The sequence below is a fragment of the Diabrotica virgifera genome, chromosome 9, assembly GCF_917563875.1.
Source record: "Diabrotica virgifera virgifera chromosome 9, PGI_DIABVI_V3a".
NCBI classification, from domain to species: Eukaryota; Metazoa; Arthropoda; class Insecta; order Coleoptera; family Chrysomelidae; genus Diabrotica; species Diabrotica virgifera.
Window position 1 is genome coordinate 19913213 of NC_065451.1, and position 21454 is coordinate 19934666.

Here is a 21454-nt window from a genome sequence, read left to right on the forward strand (position 1 = left end):
AAGATTTAACTTAAAAGATGATGCATATTGTGGAATGTGGAGAACTAGGTAGGTACACCAGAACATAAAGTGTTACATTGTGAAAATACTATAGAAAATGAAGAACATAGAGAAATGAGAAGAAGATTAGAAAGAATTGAAATAAAAGATATATTACAAAATGAAGAATATTTTGGAATATTAAACAATCTAACAGAAATAATATCTAAAAAACAACAAGAAATCTATAATAATAGAAGAAGACAACAAATAATCCAACCCTGATGAAATTGAGTAAGATAAAGTTAAAATAAATAAAATAAAATATAAAATAAAAAATAGATATTTACAATTATAATAATAATAATTCAATATAAAATAAATAAATAAAAATAATAATTCAATAAATAATATAATTTTTAAAAACACTGAATAAAATGTGTTAAAAACTAAATAAAAATGAAAATGAAAATTAAATTTATATATAGTATATATAAATAAAATATAAACAGTTCAAGGGGTCACTAGCTAAGGGCCTAAGACTCACTGGAGAATCCTTGAATTGAATATATAATTAAAAATAAATTAAATTGATTTAAATTTAAGAAAAAAAAAAGACGACCAACTGTCTTCTGAAAATCGAGGGACTGTCTTTATAACTTAGAAGGGAGTTGATGGTACCAAAAATATTTTAACAAATGTATATTGTTTATTTAAATTTGTTAAATGTATATTTGTTGAAATGTAATATTAATTTTAATTATGTTATAGTCTTCAGATTTATAGAAAAAGAAAATACTAGCAGGCTCCGCTTAGGGATGAAGAGCTACACTTCACGTTCTGGGTAGAGGCTGCTAGTAAAACATATTAATAAATATAGTAAATTATAAATTGTTAAAGGTAAAAAAATATAAGAGAAATTGAAAAATAAGTTAAACAAAAAAATTAAAGTTGTAAGAAATTTAAAACATAAAATTAATAGATTATGGCAAATTAATTAATAAATTGTAAAAATAGATTTAGTAATTTAGTAAAAAATGTAAAAATATAAAAATATCTGTAATCCCATCAGGAAAAAACGACCTGGATTAGTCACTAGAGGCCAGGTCATATGTATAAACAATAAATAATAATAATAAAAAAAAGTTCATTGGTTTTTTCAAAAATCGTGGAAGATATGGGAAATGAGCTAAGGCCCCGTTGTCATAACAGGCGCTTAACGCACGTTTTGATAACGCGCGATTACAACTACATACATTTTATTTGAGACCGTTCACATACCAACGCACGTTTTAATGACCTTAAACGCGCGTTAGCATGTGAACTGTTTTAGGTCATTAAAACGCGCGTTGGCATGTGAACGGTCTTCTGTAAAATGTATGTAGTTGTAATCGCGCGTTATCAAAACGCGCGTAAAGCGCCTCTCATGAGAACGGGGTCTTAGCTCATTCCCCATACCTTCCACGATTTTTGAAAAAACTCACACTCTTTAGTCATGTAAAATTTGAAGTTTTCAGCATGGAATTGGAATTCGAGATTTGGTAAAATTTTGGGAAAAACTTTAGAGAAGTATTCGGAAGCAAATATTGCTTGGAGATTTTTTGTCCCGGATTTTTTGTGGGGATTTTTTGTGAGGATTTTTTGTCCGGGCCCGGGGATTATTTGTCCGAAGATTTTGTGTCCGGAGTTTGTTTGTCTAGGGATAATTTGTGTCGATTTTTGTCCGAGATTATTTGTCCGGGGATTATTTGTCCGGACCCCATTAGATTTATCAAAAATGTTAAAATTGATGCGACATGAGGTCGATGTTAGAAGATTTCACTTTAAGGACTGATCCCTATCCGAAACCAGGATTACGTGAGTGTGCTGAAGAAAATATAGTTGGCTCGTATCTTCCAGTAAGATATCAGTTGAAGCGGATGTATTATGCCTAAAATCAATACCACAAAAACGAAGATATTAGTGGTAAACCGGTATCCGGTATCAAGTACCGGTATCAGCTGGATCAGCGAAAATCTGAATCCTGAAAAAATCCGAGCCGCATTTGAAATGGACAGGGCACACTTTTTGAAAACGCGATGCCTTTTATGCAACCGGTCACTCGATCTCTAATAGACCAGGCGGTATCGTCGCCTCCGCTAGCGAAATTATTCCGATTCGATTTTTTTGCACAAACTTACGCAAAAAGAGGTCCTTATAAGATATCCACAGGGTGCCGGGCGGTGCCGTGGTCTAAAAATTATTTAAACAATTTTTTTTTAAACAAATTCAAAAATAATTTTTTCACTTCGAACAAATTTTTTTTAGATAATTTGGGACATTCTGAGCAAAAAAGGTCTGTTGTGATTTTTTTCTAAAATTGATTGTTGTCGAGTTATACGCGATTTAACATTTGGAAAAATGCGAAAATGGCCATATAACTCGATAACAATCAATTTTAGAGAAAAATCACAAGAGATCTTTTTTGCTCAGAATAACCCACATTATCTAAAAAAAAATCGTTTGCAATACAAAATTATTTTTGTGTATTTGTTTAAAAGAATTTTTTAAACAATTTTTCGACCACGGCACCACCCGGCACCCTGTGGATGTGTTATAAGGACCTCTTTTTGAGGGTGCGGGGGCGACGATACAGTTGGACTATAGCGCTAATTGTTAATAATTAAAAATGGCAGCTTTGGAGCTGCTATTCAAGGAGGACCTGAAGGAGTTTGAAACTTGATTTGGACATTTTTTGAATTTCATAATAATAATTTTTAATCGAGTTATTAAGCCATGAAGATGACGATTTTTACATTTTTCAAATTTTTAATCGCATATAACTCGACAACAATCAATTTTAGGGAAAAATGACAAGAGATCTTTTTTGCTCAGAATAACCCAAATTATCTAAAAAAATATTGTTCGAAATGAAAAAATTATTTTTATGAATTTGTTTAAAAAGAATTGTTTAAACAATTTTTCGACCACGGCACCGCCTGGCACTATGTAGATATGTTAAAAGGACTTCTTTTTGAGTAAGTTTGTGCAAAAAAATCAAATCGGAATAATTTCGGTAGCGGGGGCGACGATACTGCCCGGTCTATAAATAAGATACAATTTTATGCTACATTGCTACATGTTGTTCTGAAGCTATTTTCTTGTGGCATTTTTACAATTTTAACTATTTAGAATGGGAAATAAGCCACAATATTATTAAAAAATGATTTTTATTAACGTTTCGACGCCCAAATCGGGTGCCGTTGTCAAAATACAAAATACTATTAATATAAACAAAAATGTTGTTGCTTAGTAAAAAAATTCTTCTAATAATTTATTTAATTTGACTCATTTATATCGGCAATTCAGATACATATGATACATTTTAAAGTAGAAGACTTTAAAATGATATTGCCAATATTTATGAGTTGCGTTCCTGGGACGACTTTACTGAAAGATAGTTCATTCGATTACATGAAATCAACCAATTACATAAATCAAATTTACAGATAGTAAAAAGAGAAAAATCAAAGAAGCGGCTCTAATTATGCTAAACGAAACCAATTGTGTCGCAAATTCCTCGGTGGAATGCAGTAGGATGTGGATACCCATACTGAAAGAGGAAGTCAATAGAAAGAAAATACCACAATTAGTAAGTCAATAGTCGAGTTAGTACATATTTTATATTTTAGTATTACTTATATACCCATGTATTATTGATATTATTTATAATTTAAACAAAATTATAGTAAAGTCAGAATTTGGTATTAATTTTGAGAGTAAATTAAATGTAAGACCAAATACTTACGATGTCGGGATAGTATCACGAGGTTTTTCCTGGTTTTCCCTCGTGATTTACTATGAGATCTCTAACGCGAGAATTTTAATGTCACCGTTGCATGTGGTTGTCTTTTTAAAGACAGATCACATGCTATGATTTTTTGTGACGGATATTCTTGAGTTGGGGTTGATTTCATGTAATCGAATGAACTATCTTTCAGTAAAGTCGTCCCAGGAACGCAACTCATAAATATTGGCAATATCATTTTAAAGTCTTCTACTTTAAAATGTATCATATGTATCTGAATTGCCGATATAAATAAGTCAAATTAAATAAATTATTAGAAGAATTTTTTTACTAAGCAACAACATTTTTGTTTATATTAATAGTATTTTGTATTTTGACAACGGCACCCGATTTGGGCGTCGAAACGTTAATAAAAATCATTTTTTAATAATATTGTGGCTTATTTCCCATTCTAAATAGTTAACATTGCTACATATTTGACACAGTTTAATGGAGCTGTAGTACCTGTTAGAAAGGCCTGTCTCACCTGCTTAATTCTCCATCTGACCTCTTGAATCTCTTTTATACCACTGTTCATTTAAAAATCAACAAATATTTTATAAATTGCATCTCTTCTCTCCATAGTGTTTTTATTAACTGTCATATTAGACTTACGATCCTTGCTTCTATCTACTAGGTTTTGTTTAACATTAGTTTGAATATGAAGCCAAATTCGACATTTTTAATTGCCACCAAACCTAATAATATCTGCATTTTTCTTCTAGGGAGGTTTCCAGCAAAACACTGTGGTCTGCATATAATATTCTATTAATTAGGTAGATATAACTACATTGGCAACCACCTCTACGTCTATGTCTTCCAAGATTTCAATAAAAATAAATTCGAAGAATATATTGAACAGTAATGACGGTAGTACATAACTCTATTGTACCTATTCCCCTTAAGATACGTACTTCTTTTCCGTCAATTTGAACATAAGCGACGTGGTTCCAATAGAATGAAGACAAGGCTGGTATGAAGAAGGATAATATAATTTTCATTTTTATTTTTAGTCAGTTTTTGTTAATTTTTTTCGCCATGATTTCTATGTATGAGAAATATTTTTCTGCGCTCTGTATTAGACTTTGTATTTTCACGATGGCTTCGGTCTTCGGTATGTCATAGCACCATCGATGTCCTATAAGAATTCGAGGCAAGAAAACAAGTTTGTAAATATGATGTATATTGTATCGGTTCTTAAATTCAGGTTCGGCGGAGAAGACTGGTTTATAAGCTAACCCAAAGCTATTAAACTTTCAGATAATTCAGTGTCTTATTTGTATCTTCGATGTTAAAAACGGCACAGCTACTAGCTAACTGTCTAGTAAGCTTGGCAAATTTGTTTTTATTGCATTTTAAACTTTCTTGGGCTATCATCTATTCCGTTTAATGATCTTTAAATTAATTATGAATAGAATTTATTAAATTAATAATATTCAAAATAATTAACTAGTTTTGATGGGAAATAAGCCACAATTTTACTAAAAAAATGATTTAATTAACGTTTCGACGTCCAAATCGGATTTTTAATATAAGATTGATGTTCATTTATTCTAACATTTAATGGTCTTGGTGTTTCATCTAAATAAAATTGTTCGCATTCACAAGAAATAATAAGAGGAAAATAGCAATAACATATTAAAAGGACTATCCGAGAAACTTAAAACAATAGGAAATAAATTCAACATTTCAACAAACAACATTCAAAACAACAAACACATTGAGATCTATTCTATTTAAAACTATACCTAAGAGTGAACAAGAAAGAACAAAGAATTGTATTTATAGAATACCTTGTGAATGCTAACAATTTTTATCTACCTACCGTTTTTACTCACGTATCGAGTACTAGGAAGCAGCTTTGTTGATCTTTACCTCGGTGAATTGATATGTTGTGGAGTGCAACTATGTGGACTCCCCATGTCTTTACATTCATCACCCTTTATTCATTGCAATTTTTAGAAGGATGGGAATAGGTATAAGAGAGAATCTGTTTCCGAATTAAGAAATCCAAAGATTTTATTATTTTTAGACATGTATTTGTTTGAAAATGGAGTCTTTTGGGTTTCGACAGTTAGTTCTATCGCGTCTTAATGTTAATTATATTTTGTAATTGGCATGAATGGCAAAGGTGTTTTGCTTTTCGATGCAGAGCATCATTACAGTTGCTTTCCTGATGAGAACCAAAGAGTTCGAAATGGTCCATAGAAAGATGGTAATGATCTCTGAATCGAAATTAAATATAATGCCTTTTATCTGCGAACAATTTTATTTAGGTGAAACATCAAGACCATTAAACGTTAGAATAAGTGAACTTCTTCTTCTTCTTCAAATGCAAATCCACTAATGGATGTTGGCGATCACATTTTCCATTAACTCTCTGTTTCTTGCAATGTGTATCAGTGATTGTATGTCGGTAATCCCTGTCCATTGCCTTATGTTTCGGAGCCAGGACATTTTCTTGCGTCCTATTCCTCTCTTGCCTTCAATTTTACCCTGGATTATAAGTTGAAGGAACTGGTATTTTTCGTTTCGCATGATGTGACCCAAATACGCCGTTTTTCTTTTCTTGATGTTTTCGAAAAGCTGACGTTCTTGGTTGATTCTTTTAAGGACATCCACATTTGTGACTTTCGCCGTCCATGGTATCTTTAGGATACGGCGATAAAGCCACATTTCGAAGGCTTCTAATCTGTTTATATCCCTCGTTTTGAGTGTCCAGCCCTCTATGCCTTATAGCAGCACCGACCACACGTAGCATTTAGTAAACCTTAGTCTCAGTGTAAGGTCGAACTCTGAGCAGCTCAGTACCTTCCTGAATTTTACGAAAGCTTGTCGAGCTTGCTCAATGCGACATTTTACTTCCCTGTCCGATGCCCAGTCTTCAAAAAGCCACGTTCCTAGGTATTTGAATTTGCTCACTCTCTCAATGGACTTAGTATTCAGTGTTATGGTGGAGTTTTCAAATGCATCCAAGTTTCTGGAGATGATCATGAATTTGGTCTTTTTGGTATTAATCTCTAATCCCATTCGCTTACTGTATTCTCCGATTATAGTGACAAGTTGTTGAAGATCTGCTATGTTGTCGCAAATTAAGACAGCATCATCAGCATATCGTATGTTGTTGATTAATACTCCATTCACTTTGATTCCCATCTCTGCATCTTCCAAAGACTCTTGAAATATGGCTTCCGAATAAATGTTAAATAAAAGAGGGGAAAGCACACATCCCTGCCGAACACTCCTTCTTATATGTATGGATTTGGATATAGAATTGTCTATTTTTAATTGTGCTGCCTGATACCAGTACAAGTTTTCAATGCATCTTATGTCTTTTTGGTCTATATCAAGCTTCTTGAGGATCTGCATTAACTTGTGATGTTGGACACGATCAAATGCTTTCTCGTAGTCTAGAAAGCACAGGAATACGTCCTTCCTCTGATCGTAACAATTTTGGACCAACACCTGTGTTGCTACTATTGCTTCTCTTGTTCCCAAACCTTGCCTAAACCCAAACTGAGAATCACTGATGTCCCATTCACATTTTTTGTATAATCTTTGATGTAGTATTTTTAAGTATTTTTATATAAGTGAACATCAGTCTTATATTAAAAATAGAGAATGTGATAGATCTCAAATATGTCAACACGCATGGGATAATGAACATAGAGTTCAGTGGAGAGATTCAAGTATAGTCCTGAAAGAAACAGATAGTAGAAAGAGAAAAATCAAAGAAGCGGCTGTAATTATGCTAAATGAAACCAATTGTGTCGCAAATTCCTCGGTAGAATGCAGTAGGATGTGGTTATCCATACTAAAAGAGGAAGTCAATAGAAAGAAAATACCACATTAGTAAGTCAATAACATATCGAGTTAGTACATATTTTATATTTTGGTATTTTTATATATCTATGCATTATTAATATTATTTATAATTTAAAATAACATAATATTTACATGTTAAGGTGAGAATTTGGTATTAGTTTTGAGAGTAAACAAAAGTAAGACCTAATACTCACGATGTCGGGATAGTATCACGAGGTTTTTTCCTGGTTTTCCCTCGTGATTTACTATGGAATCTCTAACGCAAGGATTTTACTGTCACCGTTGCATGTGGTTGTCTTTTTAAAGACAGATCACATGTTATGATTTTTTGGTGACGGATATTTTTGAGTTGGGGTTGATTTCATGTAATCGAATGAACTATCTTTCAGTAAAGTCGTCCGAGGAACGCAACTCATAAATATTGGCAATATCATTTTAAAGTCTTCTACTTTAAAATGATGTCTGAATTGCCGATATAAATGAGTCAGATTAAATAAATTATTAGAAGAGTTTTTTGCTAAGCAACAACATTTTTGTTTAATTCATTAATATTTTTTGTATTTTGACAACGACATCCGATTTGGACGTCGAAACGTTAATAAAATCATTTTTTTAGTAAAACTGTGACTTATTTCCCATCAAACCTAGTTAATTACAAAAATGCCACAAGAAAATAGCTTCAGAACAACATTGAAAATAATGACGAATGTGCTGTTATTCTAAGGCGTATGGAATATTCTTCTTCTTCTTTGAGTGACGTGCTTATTTTCAAGCGTTGGCTATCGTCATATTAAAAGCTGATGAAATATTTCTCGGTCGGCAGCTATATGAAATAATTCCTCGACAGGTCGACCTGTCCATTGTATAATGTTACGTAGCCAGGACCGTTGTTTTCTTCCAACCCAGCGTTTTCCTTCGATTTTGCCCAGAAGGATCAACCGGAGTAAACGATATTTATACTCCGTCTACCGAACAGACGGAGTAATCACGTGAATAAATCACAATATTTCTTCAAAATACCTTAAGTTACGTCCGTGTAAACAATACCGATAACAACAATACCGAATACCTTGCTATCGGTATTGTGTACAAGGACGTGAGTTAAGTTATTTTGAAGAAATATTGTGATTTATTCACGTGATTACTCCGTCTTTTCGGTAGACGGAGTATAGGTCCTCTCCAACTTATCTTCAACTGTGCCACTAATTCTTCTATCTAGACTATTGTTAATTTATCTCTCTTTTTGCTGACTTGATGGTCTGTAATATACACAGCACAGCCTACTTCCAATCTTGATTTGAACTATGTCCAACCAACTAACAATCTTTGTATTTTCATTATCAAAATTTGGGAAACATACATTCACTTTAGCAAAGGAGATATTGAAGTTTGATTGAAAGAAAGTTAATTCACCTTGACTGTTTGGGACCGTTCAAGTATTACGTAACGCAGGTTGGTGGGTGGGGGGGGGGGGTTAAAAATCTTCAAACATCGCGTTACGTAATACTTGAACGCTCCCTTTGTCCAGGTCCAGTTGAAGTGTTGAGAAACGTTAGGATATGCTACCGCTAGAATAGGAGAACTTTTGTGATGCCACCATTTTTGTTGTCTAGATAAGAAACAGATATGCAACACATTTTATGTAGTAGTTCAGTTTGGTTGTAAGATAGGCATTTGAGAATAAATTTTTCAACTAAAAATGGCCGTCTTAAATATAAGGAAGGTTTCATAGATTAAGCTAAAACATTTTCTGCAGGTGTAGATTTGTATAGATTAGAACCAATCACGGAGCTTTATACAGAATGTGGTCCGACCAATATGAAAGGCAATAGTAAACTCGGCAAAACTCACGAAGAGCTGTAATGGAGTAAGGATGCTGATAACAGTTTGATTATAAAAAAATTTTTTAATAATTTTTAGGTCTTTATTTCCTTAGTAGGTAAATACCTAAACCGGTTATTGCAATTTAGATGGTATTTCTTATTTTAGGAAGCAATTAGATATCCAAGAAATACAATATGATAATACCAGCAGAAAAAAAAACAAATGTATGACAACATCTAAATACCCACTACGATGTAAAATCGAAATTAATGGGAAAGTAATAAAGCAGGAAGCAAGGTTTAGATCAGGGCCGCCGCTACCATGTGTGCTAAGTGTGCATCGCACACGGGCGGCCATCAATAGGGGCGGCCAAAAGCAGACCGCTGATGATAATACTTTTTTTAAACGAAAATAAATTCAAATAATTAAATAGTAATGATTCAGATAATTCTGTAAACTATTATTATTATTACCTGATAACACTAAAATGCGTTTCATTTATAATTTATAGTTCTTTTTTTCATCCTAATCTAAACAAACATATCGGAAAATATTATAACAAGTTTTCCGAAACCATAGCCAGAAAAGTCCGTTTTTAGTTTTTTTTGTGTTTATGTTATCTAATCACGGTTTATTTTAATTAAATGGACGTTTAAATTAGGATATTATCAATGATAAACGCGATCGAGATGAAATACATGAAAAGAATAGGTGGAGTTACGAAGTTTGATAGATTCAGAAATGAAGATATAAGAAGAGAGCTGGAACAAGAACCGATAATGAGGAAGATCGAAAACAAACAACTAAGCTAGTTTGGACACATACAACGAATGGAGCAAAAGCAACTTACAACGAAGGTACTTGAAGCCAAAATGGGAAACAAAAGAAGAAGGGAAGGCCGAGGAAGACATGGATGAGACCGAGGAAGAAAATTAGGATATTAGGATACGTATATAATGGACGTTGGATCATGGATATTAGTCTAAATGTTCAAGTATATATCTATTTACAAATTATTATTGTTATGCATCTTCTGCACATTTCTTTAAATATTAGTATGTACATATTTCTAAAGTGTTAAAATTGGAAGAGGGCGGCAAATATTAAGTTACACACGGGCGGCCAACACCTTAGCGGCGGCCCTGGTTTAGATATCTGGGAATAGATATAACCAGTTATGGAGATGTTGAAGAGGAAGTACGAGAACAAAGCTTAAAAGCAAGTAAAGCGGCGGGATGTCTTAATGACACAATCTGGTGAATCTGGAAGAAAAAACACCTAAGACAAGACACAAAAGCAAGAATCTATAAAGCAGCAATTAGACCTATATTGACATACACGGCGGAGACAAGACCTGACACATCTAAAACGAGACGACTACTAGAAACAACAGAGATGAAAATATTTGGACTAATATCAGGGAAAAGTCTGTTGGATAGGGAAGAAGCGAAAACATAAGAAGACCATGCAATGTAGAAGACAAAATGGATGGATGGCAAAACAAAAACAGGAGTGGAACGAACATATTAGTATATTGGTAGAGGATAGGATAGTACGAATAGCACGAGATAAGTCTACAAATGGACGAAGAAGACCAAGAATGGCAGACCAAGAAAAAATGGTGCGATAATTTAGACATTTTAGGAGGCTAATATTGAAGAAGAAACAGGGTTTAAAGCCTACATACAAGAAGGAAGAAGAAAGAAGTAATTATGCAAAGAGTTAAAGATTGTAAAGCGTGTAGATAAATTAAACTGTGCATTTTAGTGGACAGTTTTAAATACCTAACATATTATGTCCTATATCAACCATATTATGTGATTAAGAATAGGACCCCTTAGTCTTGGAAAATAACCTCAAGCAACTACAGATCTGGTTTTACGACTATTGATGAAATTAACACCCTCACAGTGAAAAGAATATTAAAAAAATGATAAAATATTTTCGTAATTTGAAACTCTTTCAAAGAAATTTTAGTGGAAAACCGAACGCAGTAATATTTATGTGTAGTTTCCGAATTGGAGCACATGCCACCCCACCCCCACAGCCCTGTATTATTAATTAAACGTCGAATCACAAGAGAACCGCCGCTGAATACTTATAGTCAAAATGTGTCAATAATAAAAAAGGTGCAGCTCAGGTATCGACGTTAGCGTTGGATCGGAAGGAAGTAAGGGAAGAGGCAGAGGCAGAGGGGACGGGCAGGCGGCGGGGAAGGAGTGAGGGTATTTTAGTTTTAAGCCGGGAAAACTCCTAAAATAACCAGTAAAAAATCAATAAGTGCAACGGTGCCAACAACAAACAACTCCACCAAGTTGGAGTGAGGACAAGGGCGTCCGAAGGGTTACTCGAGGAGAGGGAGAAGGGGTTGTTTTCATTAATGATCGCTTGTTTATATCTGTTTGTTTTTATTCCTATTAACTGGAATAAGTATTTGTTTGTGTTCGGTCGAAAAATGTATTCGAACCTTTTTTCAAAGGAGTTGTTTTCAGGATTAGAATAAGGAAAACTCTTACCTTATTATTATGTATCTTTTTACTTATTTAATTAAAAAAAACCTTTTTAAGGATTTAATTTTTGAGGATTAAATTTGCATTGAATCTAAAAATTTCCTTAAAAAGAAAATATCTTTACTGATTGAAATATGTATACAGTAAGGTCTCTTTTTATGCGGATTATTTTAATACGATTTTGAAGTTGTGCGGTTTGTATTTCATCCAAAAATTCCTATTATTAACAACTTTTACAATTAATATTAACTATTTCCCTCCAGAGGTCAGAGTAATCTGAGGGTTTGCAATTCGGAGATTCCCCTTGCTACATGATGGAGCATGTAGCTATGATGTAGCTATTACATCAATCAGTTTTGCATTGAAAGGTGTAACCTGTAATTGTTTTGAGATTAAATTTAAATATTGAAGTGTTATAGTTATTAAGGTACCAAAGTTATTATAAGGATAATAACGCTTAAGGTCAATGGTGTATATACCGAGGGCCTTTGGCCCGAGGGATATATGTTGACCGAAAGCGTTATTATCTATAATACCCGTGGGGCCATCAACGTTTAATGTCAGACTAAATTATTCTTTATATGCAAAAAATTTGAATGAATTTTGAATTGATTAATTTTCAAATAAATACATTTACCAGCAATAGTCGTAACGTAATTGTGGTAAAATAACCATTGGTTTACTTAGGTTGGTATTTGTCAACTTGACAGTATTTAACTAGTTATTTAAATTTAATACCATAGGGCATTATTTTTCAAAATAACGCCCTAGGGAAATATATTATACTTAACTGACTTCGAAATCATGTCATTAATTGTCAAATAATATACCAGTCGGATATTAAAGAGTTTAAATATCGACATTTAAAATAACGAGTTGTGACAAAAAATGTCACATTAAATGTGACAAAAAATGTCTACAGATGCATATTAAATGTGACATTATGTCCGTGGTCGTCGTCCACATGTTTACAACATTTTTTTAAGAACTCATTGTTTTCATAAATTATAAGCGCTAAAAGAAATTCAGCAATTTCCATAATCTACTTTGCAAAATACAAAATAGTGTCACAATACTTGCTTATAAATTTGACGCACTGTCCGTCAACCTGTTAAGATTTTATTTGGCCCAATGGAGAAAAAAAAAACATCAAAGACAATCAATTTTTGGTGGACAAACGTCCACCATTTTATGCGATTTTAGAAAACTATGGAACGTATCCCTACTGTTTCAATGCAAGTAAAGTCTTTTTTAATGCGATTTTTTTATATGCGCTTTTCTGTAGAACGTATCCACCGCGTAAAATGAGACCTTACTGTATATTTCTTCTTCTTGTTCTTCATTCCAGAGATTGTTTTTGATTATTCCACCTTCAAACTTTGCCTTACAAAGATCCTATGATTCTTCATTCATTCAATTAGTAATGTAGTATGTATTTAGTTAGTCTCTTTTTATCGTTTTTCTTTATACATATTCTTTTTTTTATTATTTGGGCTATCACTCCCTTTCTAGAAACAATATGACATAGCACCCAGGCGCGGATATAAGGGGGGGTCAACTGGTCCATGGACGTCCCTATTGTATTTAGTATATATGTATTTTTTATTATTTATTATTTTTTTTTGTTAACTCCAAACTTTAAGCCATCAGTACAACACTAAATTACACGACAACCGCTTCCAAAGAATTGAAAGAAGCCATAAAATCTAAATAAATCTTCTCTGAAAAATAATCTGCAGGCGCATTTGTTTGGGTACCGGTGGAACCACAAACAACGGAAATATTTTTCTCAATTCAAAGAATACCAAAAATGATATTTTAAAATGCAAATAAGCATTACACTGGGTATAAACCGTATCTTATGAAAAGTCACGTTTCAAATTTGCGATACAATACAATAAAGTTATAAAAATTGGTATTTTACTAGATAATCCATGCGTACCTACCCATTGATGGTAGAAAGGTTAATCTTTATGGTAAAGAACGACCAGTGAGATTAATAGTCGTGAATTGTCTATCAATCCTTTTGATACCGTAGGTATCTGGGATTATATAGTGTATTTTATCCTTAGAGTAAGTGTGAGTTGTATGGCTAAATCTGGAAAATATAATATTTGAGTAATTTGAGGTATCTGCCCCCCCCCCTCCCTCCTATTATGAATTTCTAGATCCGCGCCTGTCTGGGTGGCACATCTTGCACTAAAGCCATGGCTCATACAGCATCTGTTGTTGATTATGTAATTTTAATACAACTATACATTCTGAACTCAAAACATGCCAATAGCAGATTGGTCTGATCGTTAAAATCAGTACAAAAACAAATTAATTTCTTGCCTCTTATCGAACTTATTTTTTGACAAAAACATAAATTTCACATAGTTTATAAGAAATGCCATAAAAAATTTAAAAATAATATATAGAACTTATCTAATAGTTTTACTAGGGTTTCTATAAATTTATACAGACATGCCATACAAGTCTTAAGTCTTAAAGCTCACAATATCTAAATGGGAAATACAATAAATGGGAATAGTATATTATGCAACGAGCATTTAATGATGGTCATTATGAAGCGAGTATGAGGGTTACGAAACGAGCCGTATGCGGCGAGTTTCGTATAGAGTACGAGCTTCATAATGATAATTAAATGCAAGTTGTATACACTATTTTTTCTATGATCATTCACAACAAAAAATATATTCAAATTCAAATTTATTAATTTTGTAACACAAATAAATTCAGTAGTTGGTCAGTTTGACGGTTTGTTTACATATTGAAAACTGTCAAAGCGTATGTATTTGACTCGCCATTGGTCACTGCGCGTGTACCACCTTTATCGCGATTCTATTGGTTAAAAATCTGTATCTTAATGAAAATTTGTATTATAATGAAGTTCATTATGATACAGGTAGTGACGTCATAATTGATATATTATAGTATGAGAATAGAAAAAGATTATAATCGCCATGGAATTCATAAAAATGTTTAAAATATCATTGAAAAATATTTTATAACGTTGATCGAAAAAGGTAAAATGAGTCGTCTCGTGTAATAATACTCCTTTTGAGGAACGTGCTCGTTTTTACAAGAGCACAATGCCAGAAGCAGACGATGATGGCACGATGGCACCACCGGACCAGCCATCGAAACGGAACGAACTCGACGGTTCCTCTTTTTGTACTTTTTGGATCGGCCAACGCCGAACGAACGAAAGCAAAAGTTGTTTTAAAATAAAAACAATAAACAAGTGAATGAAGCTTAAACGAAGTCTTCACTTTTTAACTGGTCGAATATATTTTCGTCTGCCTCGAGTTGGCCATGATATTGTCATGGCCAGACGGAATTTCATGAACTCAGGACCGTCTGTGTGTGCGTCTGTCGATGTTGGTCCGGGCGCGGACGAGGTGAATTGCTCATTATTTTGGTAACTGTTTGGGAGCGCAAGAGTTATTTGACACACTGGCGTGCGTACATTTGTTTCCCCCAATAGTAAAATATGACAATACTACACAATAAAGCTAACAAGAGAACACAACGAATACAGAACTTGACGAAGACAAATAATGATTGGAGAAAGCTTGTGGAGAAGATCATATCGGCAGAAACAATAAAAGGGATTTGATAGTAAATAATTATAAAAAGTATCTGTTAAAATATTGGTCAATAAAATGGTCCCTACAAAATGAAACATAGAGATCAGTGCCGGTTTAACATAACTTCGGGCTCTGTGCTCTGGAGGTTTTTAGGGGCCCCCTTCATTGCTATTCGTTGTCAGTTTTTTAACAAGAAAACACATGCATTAACTATAAAGGTTTATTGTACAATCCATAAAATATATTTTTTAAACAAGCAAGAAGAATAGCAAACGTAAAAAATAATCCAAAAACAAATAATCCACAAAACAACACATGACAAGCAAAAAAACATATTCTAAAAAATACATAAAGACAAAAATTTTATCACTTTTTTTCTTGACTTGGCTTTCGCAAACTGCCATATTATTATCACAACTCAGTTTCTCCAGTTCTTTATTCTCTATATACAATAGTCTAGGTTTTCTTGACTCAAATTTGACCTTAAATATGTTTTTATTCTTTTTAAAGCCGAAAAAGACCGCTCGCCTGGCGCATTAGAAATTGGTATCGTCAAATAAATTTGCAGTAAAGTTAAAATATTGGAAAAAGTTGCCTTTACATTCTGGATGATACCTATCAAATTTTTCATAAATTGTATGTTTATTCAAATTTTGGCATAACGTTACAAAATGGATATCGTCATTATTTATGCAAGTTCTCTTTGGTTTTATCAACATCGTTTTTATATGTTTGTCGCATAAAGTATTAATTGACCTCTTGACTTCTTCTTTATCTCTAGAGTAAAAAAACATCTAAAAGCTGATGTTACATCATTGTAGCATTCAATTCGCTATTCTGAAAACAGCGACTAATTTTCTAGATCCTACATTTTCTGCGACAACGATTTATTTGTCGCTGCGACTACAAATCGCAAGTGTAATGCTAGCCTTATAGCCCACTGTATAATGCCAAATTGCAATTTTTGTAATCGCTTTACTTTTGAATATTTGAAAGAGTATGTACCTATTTTTTGGGTATTGGCATTTCCGAGAATAATCTATTCTCTATCTATAAATTATAGATTTATGTATATCTATTTTTGTCTTTCGTTTAACTATTTTAAAAGGACTTATTTAGTTCCTATTTTATAAGAACTTATTTTAAAGCAAAAACGTGAGATAAATTAATATTTAAGCCCCACAATTCAAAATGAAGTATGAAGTTATTGGAAACTAAAAAAACTCCGTTTGTTCGATTATTTTGGATAAAATTCGAGACATGGCCATTGATTAATAACCTACACAGTTTTTACCCACTACCTAGGTAGTTTTTAATTAATGACATGGCGAAATCTGACAACTTTCTGTTTCTGTAGCTTTTGAAAAAAGGACCCGCCACAAACACTGGCACGAGGCCCTTGTGGGGCTAGGCTACGGCACTGTGTATAGACGTGAAAAGATGTAACAAAGGCGTTTACAGTGTATTGGCGTATCTGCGTATGAGATTTTTTTCGGAGAATATGAAAATTATTAAGCGACTTTATTTTTTTTATAATTAAAAGGAACGGACCCCTCCGGGGCCCGGCCCCCTGGGCGCCCGCTCCAAGCGCCCAGTGGATAAACCGGCACTGATAGAGATGATGTATAAACTGATCTAACAAAGGATTTATGATCTTCTTTAAGTACCGTGCCCAAATCTTAGGCGTGGGTAGCTTCCATGACAATTTGCCGATATCGTTCTCGATCTTGTGCGGCATGTAACAATTGATCTGCTGATAAGCAAGTCCATTGACGAAGGTTTCGGAGCCATGAATATTTCTTCCTACCAATTCCTCTTTTTCCGTCGATTTTCCCGTTGAGTATTTACTGTAGCATCTGCTGCCTCTCATTATATGCTCGAGATATTCAAGTTTTCTCTTTTTTATCATCTTGAGTAAGTCACCTCCGCCTTGACCTTCTCTGTTAAAGACTGTTTGAAATGCGTTGAACCCAAGATATTTTGAGCATTCTACTATATGACCACATCTCGAAGGCTTCTAATTTGTTTATCATGTTAACCTTCATGATCCAGGTTTCACATCCAAGTAATACAGGATACCTACACATAACATTTTACGAACTTGATTCTTAGTTGTAAGCAGATCTAAGTTTCTATTTTATATATTTAATATTGCAAATTTCTACACGAGTTTTAATTTCTTCATCCGGATTTAGTGTCTCGTTTATCCAACATCCTAGGTATTTAAAATGGTTAATTTTTGTTAAAGGTTCATTATTGACAATGAACCTGGATTTATGATGGAATTTCTCATGATACCTGGTATTTTGAGAACGATTTTCGAAGTGGAGGTCGAAACATCAAAGTAAACATATATTTTTAACTAAATTGTGATTAATTCCAATAAATATAGTAGATTATAAATTATAACGTAAAGAATTGTAATTTTGTGCGAATACTGACAAAACGCAATATCAAGTGAATTTGTAAAATAAAACTGGAACAACAGTATACATTTACTGCTGTGAAATTAATGTGTTATTCAACAGTGCATTTTAAGACGGTGGCGCCCAAAATCCCGACAGCCAAAATCCCGACAGCCAAAATCCTGACGGCCAAAACACCGACACGTCAGAATCCCGACACGTCAGAATCCAGACAGGCCAAAATCCCGACATGCAACAATCCTCGCATAAGTAAAAATTCCAACCACTACATTTTGAATATTTATTGTTTCCTTTTCAAATGCAATACCAAATCATATTATAGAGTATTGACATTAAAATTATTACTTAGGTACTAATAAGTACTGGTATATTTAATAATACATAATACATTTTATAATATAAAAGCTATACTTACTGAAAAGGTTGTAAGTGACATGATAATATCTATTATTGTTTTTATTGTTCGTCCGCTATAACTTTTCCGATGCGCCCGAGTCATTTTCAAACAAATTAAGGCAAAACATAAAGTGAAACGTACGCCGATGTGTGCAGTATGTTTAGTATACAGTATACAAAATGTATATACACATCGACGTTCGCTTAACTTTACGTTTTGACTTAATTTGTTTGAAAATGAATCGTGACGCATGGGAAAAGTTATAGCGGACGAACAATATAGGTATGAAAGTAAACTTGATTCATTTTGATTATACATATATTATTGGACTATATATTGGCAAAAAAATAAATTAATTCATATAGGTACCCCTGTTAGAAATTTTATTTAGAAAATTAGTTCATATTAAACGGTAAATACTTTTGTTTAGTAACAAAAAATAAAAAACAGATGGCCACAAACAAAAAACAAGAAATAAATGTAATTTTATGTTAAAAACAAACTTATCAAACCTGTCGGGATTCTGGCGTGTCGGGATTTTGGCCTGTCGGGATTCTGACGTGTCGGGATTTTGGTTGTCGAGATTTTGGCTGTCGGGATTTTGGGGTAGACCCATTTTAAAACTACAGTGTTTTAAATACATGGCTCTCCTGTACATAAATACTCTATTAAGTACTTGTACTCATCCGACTGACTTATTTTGTATTCAGACTACATTGCTTAAAAAGCCTACAGTTTAAGTTAAACAATTTATAATAAAAATAGACTAGAGCACAGTAAAATTTTATAAATAAAATACATTCAAATTGATGCAATTCCATAAACAACTAAATTTAAAAAAATAAAAGTTTCATATTTGGTTGGCATAAGCTAATGGTACGTCGCGGTTGCATTCCATTAATCTCCCTCAATGTATCCTTATGATGCCATATTTTGTTTAGATCTTCCTACGATACCTGAACGCAGTATTTTCAATATTTTCCATCTTTGTCAACAAGTTGTGCACCTGGCTGGAGTATTTCTGAAGTATTTGATACTTATTGTCTTTTTGGTACTCTCCCCACATTATGAATAATCGCTGTTTTTACGTTGTGGGATAATGACTAATGACTCGACTGTGTTAAAAAATGATCTAGATTTAAGTCGTTTTTATCTACAGGAACATTCGTTTTAGCTATTCTGCTATGATATTTAACTGTTGTTAGCTTTATGCAGCCAAAAATCAGTCGGCATGTCTCGTTTATGACACTGTTAGTCCAGAAAGCCACTGCGCATCCGCTAGGAAAAATATTCTAATTCAGATTTTTTGCACAATCTTACTCAGAAAGGATTCCTTTTAACAAATTTGCATGTTGCCAGGACCAAAAGGTGGTCAAAAATTTTTTAAACGTTTTTTTTTTGTTTTTTTCCTAAAATTATTGTTTTTGCATGGAAAAAAGTTTTTTTAGGTTTTTTGGATCATTCCAAACAGAAAAGGTCTTTAGTGACTTTTCTTTAAACATCATAGTTTTTGACATATAAGCGATTAAAAATTGAAAAATTGCGAAATCGGCCATTTTTAATCCTCAAAAACTATGTGAAAAACTGAAAATTTGAATGTTGCCAAGGTGGGTAGATATTCTTTAAACATCTATTGATGAAATCCCGAAGAGTTTTTTGCAATACAAGATTCAAAACTCCTATTTTTTTTAATTGCTAATCAAGCGTGCTCGACATTATTTTCCACCGACAGTATGGTGCAAATGAAAGGAATAAATTCGTTATTTCGTAAACCGGCGACTTTAAGGAAAAATCCCGAAACAGGTCAATTTTTATTTTTAAGTTATGATATTGTGGCATATATGGTATACTAGTGACGTCATCCGTCTGGGCGTGGGCGTGATGACGTAATCGATGATTTTTTTAAATGAGAATAGGGATCGTGTGGTAGCTCATTTGAAAGGTTCTTCAATTCTCTATTCAGTAATGTAAACATTTACATAATTATTTATACAGGGTGTCCTTCTACTTCTTTTTTTGTCAAATAATTTAATTTAATAAAAATTTTTTGGACACCCTGTATAAATAATTATGTAAATGTTTTTATTACTGAATAGAGAATTGAAGAACCTTTCAAATGAGCTAGCACACGACCCCTATTCTCATTTAAAAAAATCATCGATTACGTCATCACGTCCAGATGGATGACGTCACTAGTATATCATAATATATGCCACAATATCATAACTTAAAAATAAAAATCGACCTGTTTCGGGATTCTTCCTTAAAGTTGCCGGTTTACGAAATAACGAATTTATTCCTTTTATTTGCACCATACTGTCCGTGGAAAATAGTGTCGCGCACGCTTGATTAGCAATTAAAAAACAAAGAAGTTTTGAATATTGTATTGCAAAAAACTCTTAGGGATTTCATCAATCGATGTTTAAAGAATGTCTACCTACCTTGGCAACATTCAAATTTTCAGTTTTTCACATAGTTCTTGAGGACTAAAAATGGCCGATTTCGCAATTTTTCAATTTTTATTCGCTTATATGTCAAAAACTATCATTTTTAGAGAAAAGTCACTAAAGACCTTTTCTGTTTGGAATGATCCAAAAAACCTAAAAAAACTTTTTTCCATGCAAAAAAAATAATTTTAGGAAAAAAACAAAAAAAAAACGTTTAATAAATTTTTGACCACCTTTTGGTACTGGCAACATGCAAATTTGTTAAAAGGAGTCCTTTTTGAGTAAGATTGTGCAAAAAATACGAATTGGAATATTTTCCCTAGCTGATGCGCAGTGGCTTTCTGGACTATGTCTATTTTATCAGTGTGTCATGATCGCTCCCAAACAGGGCAGGCATATTCTGCTCTTGATAGACAGAGTACTAGCTCTGCTGGAGTCACAATGTGACTCCATTCCATTGAACTTTAAGGTTTTTTGTAGCTTTCGTGTTGTCGAAATGGAAGAGAGTAATTTGTGTCGGGATGACCTTTCTGGACACCAGTTTCATTGCCATCACAATTACATCTAGGGTCTGGTTCCATGGATGTCAGGTATTCATCTAGTTTCTCTGAAAATTTCTGGCAGTTG